Genomic DNA, 4,167 nt, shown 5'->3' with positions numbered 1-4,167 from the left:
GAATACAGACCCCCATGCTGGAGAGCTGCAGGATTCCCCACTCTCTCATTTTACTCACTCAAAACACCATCTTTCACTTGCTCATACCTTCAATACTTACACATTTCCTTCTATTTCATGTCTGCGTGGTTTAATGTACAGACAATGGCAGTAACCTTTTACCCAATGATCAGATCTCCCTGTGGTACACATCGTGTTGTTCCATCTCTCTGCATTATCCACCATGTACAACCTGGTCCTTGAGCAAAGACAACCCCACGAATGGGTTTGTCTGTACTCGAGGTAGAATTGACCCAAAACGTCCTCCCTAGCAGACCTCTGACATGTACCACTGGGACTTTATCTACTACATGCAAAGACTCAGACTGGGCAGGACCTGCTAGGTTGGTGGAACCTCTGGTGTTGACTAATCCGGTGGCCTTTGCTAGATGTTGCTCCCAGTTTTTAAAAGATCCTCCACCCAGTGCCTTTAAGGTGGTTTTTAACAGTCCATTGTACCTCTCCACTTTCCCAGCTGCTGGTGCATGATAAGGGATATGGTACACCCACTCAATGCCATGTTCCCTAGCCCAGCTGTTTATAAGGCTGTTCTTGAAATGAGTCCCATTGTCTGACTCAATCCTCTCAGGGGTGCCATGCCTCCAAAGGACCTGCTGTTCAAGTCCCAGGATGGTGTTTTGGGCAGTGGCATGAGGCACAGTGTGGGTTTCCAACCATCCTGTGGTGGCTTCTACCATTGTGAGCACGTAGCGCTTGCCTTGGCGGGTTTGGGGCAGTGTGATGTAGTCAATCTGCCAGGCCTCCCCATACTTGTATCTGGACCACCACCCACCGTACCAGAGGGGCTTCAACCGCTTGGCCTGCTTGATTGTGGCACACGTCTCACAGTCATGAATAACCTGAGAAATACTGTCCATGGTTAGATCCACCCCTCGGTCTCCTGCCCACTTATAGGTGGCATCTCTACCCTGATGACCTGAGGCATTACCATGAGGCAATCAGGCTAGGAACAACTCTCCCTTGTGTTCCCAATCCAAATCTATTTTTGACACTTGTATCTCTGCAGCCTGATCTACCTTCGTATTATTTTGGTGTTCCTCATTAGCTCTGTTCTTGGGGACATGGGCATCTATGTGGTGGACTTTCACTGGTAGTCTCCCTATCCTGGTAGGGATATCTTTCCACTCTTTAGCAGCCCAAATTGGTTTTCCTCTACGCTGACAATTGGCCTCTTTCCACCTCTCCAACCATCCCCACAGAGCATTGGCCACCATCCATGAATCAGTGTAGAGGTAGAGCTTTGGCCACTTCTCTCTTTCAGCAATGTCCAGGGCCAGTTGAACAGCTTTGAGTTCCTCAAGTTGAGTTGATCCACCTTCTCCTTCAGTGGCCTCTGGGACCTGTTGTGTGGGGCTCCATACGGCTGCTTTCCACTTCTGGTTCATCTCTACGATGTGACAGGAACCATCAGTGAACAGAGCATAGTGTGTTTCTTCTGCTGGCAGCTGGTTATATGGTGGAGCTTCTTCAGCCCTTGTCACTTCCTCTTGTTCCTCGTCTGTGAGACCAAAATTTTCACCTTCAGGCCAGTTTGTAATTATTTCCAAAATTCCAGGGCAATTCAGTTTACCAATACGGGCGCGCTGTGTGATAAGAGCAATCCACTTGCTCCATGTGGCACTGGTTGCGTGATGGGTGGAAGGAACCTTTCCTTTGAACATCCATCCTAGCACCAGTAGTGGGGGTGCCAGGAGGAGTTGTGCTTCAGTGCCAATCACCTCTGAGGCAGCTTGGACTCCTTCATAGGCTGCTAAAATTTCTTTTTCTGTTGGGGTGTAATTGGCTTCAGATCCTCTGTAGCTTCGACTCCAAAATCCTAATGGTCGACCTCGAGTCTCCCCAGGCACTTTCTGCCAAAAGCTCCAGGACAGACCATGGCTCCCGGCTGCAGAGTAGAGCACGTTCTTCACATCTGGTCCTGTCCTGACTGGACCAAGGGCTACTGCATGAGCGATCTCCTGCTTGATCTGAGCAAAGGCTTGTTGCTGTTCAGGGCCCCAGTGGAAATTATTCTTCTTCTGGGTGACCAGGTAAAGAGGGCTCACAATCTGACTGTATTCAGGAATATGCATTCTCCAGAACCCTATGGCACTTAAGAAAGCTTGTGTTTCCTTCTTATTAGTTGGTGGAGACATTGCAGTGATCTTATTGACGACCTCAGTGGGAATCTGACGCCGTCCATCTTGCCACTTTACTCCCAGGAACTGATTCTCTCGAGCTGGTCCCTTAACTTTGCTTTTCTTGATGGCAAAACCAGCTTCCAGAGGATCTGGATTATTTTCTCTCCTTTCTCAAACACTTCTGCTGCTGTGTTCCCCCACATAATGATGTCATCTATGTACTGTAGATGTTCTGGAGCCTCACCCTTTTCCAGGGCAGCCTGGATCAGTCCATGGCAGATGGTGGGGCTGTGCTTCCACCCCTGGGGCAGTCGGTTCCAGGTGTACTGCACTCCCCTCCACGTGAAGGCAAACTGAGGCCTGCATTCTGCTGCCAGGGGAATGGAGAAAAATGCATTGGCAATGTCAGTAGTGGGGTACCACTTCACTGCCTTGGACTCCAGCTCGTACTGGAGCTCCAGCATGTCCGGCACGGCAGCGCTCAGTGGTGGAGTCACTTCATTCAATGCACGATAGTCCACAGTCAATCTCCATTCTCTGTCAGACCTGTGCACAGGCCAGATGGGGCTGTTGAAGGGTGAGTGGGTTTTGCTGACCACCCCTTGGCTCTCCAGCTCTCGGATCATCTTGTGGATGGGGATCACAGCATCTCGATTTGTCCTATACTGTCGGTGGTGCACTGTCGAGGTGGCAATTGGTACTTGCTGTTCTTCCACCTTCAGGAGTCCTACTGCAGATGGGTTCTCTGATAGTCCAGGCAAGGTGTTCAGTTGCTGGACACCCTCTGTCTCTACAGCTGCTATCCCAAATGCCCACCTAAGTCCCTTTGGGTCCTTAAAATACCCGCTTTGGAGGAAGTCTATGCCCAAAATGCATGGGGCCTCGGGGCCTGTCACAATGGGGTGTTTCTTCCACTCATTTCCAGTCAGGCTCACATCAGCTTCCACTGAAGTAAAGTCCTGTGATCCCCCTGTCACACCAGCAATAGAAACAGATTCTGCCCCCACATGTCTTGATGGGATTAGCGTGCACTGCGCACCAGTGTCAATTAAGGCCTCATATTTCCATGGTTCTGATGTGCCAGGCCAACGAATCCACACAGTCCAAAAGACACGGTTTTCCCTAGCAGGGCCCCTCTAATCCTGGTTATCCTTCTTTCCTTGGGTATATGTCTTGGAGGTTCCTTCAAGGGAATCAGACATATCATCATCATCATCATCATACTTGTCAGTTTGACTACAGGCTACTGGAGCGGCTTTCTTTTTGGTGGAATATCCCCTGAGTCTTGCTGTCTTCCAATTCAAACATCTGTTTTGCCAGAGCTGCAGTAGATTTTCCATCCCATCCTTTCATGTTTTCTCCACAGTCACACAGGAAGAACCACAGCTCAGCTCGTAGCTTTTTCTCCCTATCTGGAGAACTTCTGCGTTGAGTACCAGGGCTCCTGGTCTGTACTCCTGAGAGTGGAAGAAGGCCCTCCCTGAGTTTCTTGAGATTCTCCTCTATTTTGTCTTGGTAGTTTTGCATACGTGTTCCCACAGCTGCAATTGTTGCCTGTATGGGGCCATGCATGGTATCTGCATATGCTCGGAGCTTCTTCTCCATATCCAGCACGGTCTCCTCCCTGTCATCCCACTTCATCATTGCTAAAGCAGAAGCGTATTCTTGTGGCCCACGTTGAACAAGTTTTCACAACATCACAGAAGTACATGGCACCAAGTCTGGATTTCTAGTACCTAAGTCACCCACAAAGACAATCTCTACTATTGCCATTTCTCTCAAGCGCTGAATCCCTTGTTCTATGGTCTTCCAACGAGTTTGCTGTATATAGAGATCATCTGCACACAGATATCTTTGTGCCACACTTCTCAGGACCCATTCCAGAGACTATAAGGGTCAGCCCCCCTCATCATTCCTTGGTCGATAACCGGATCGTGTGACAGGGACCCCAGATGCCTCGCTTCAGTGCCATCCAGAACTGTAGCCT

Source organism: Poecile atricapillus, chromosome 32, assembly GCF_030490865.1.
Source record: "Poecile atricapillus isolate bPoeAtr1 chromosome 32, bPoeAtr1.hap1, whole genome shotgun sequence".
NCBI classification, from domain to species: Eukaryota; Metazoa; Chordata; class Aves; order Passeriformes; family Paridae; genus Poecile; species Poecile atricapillus.
This window is presented reverse-complemented; position numbering follows the sequence as displayed.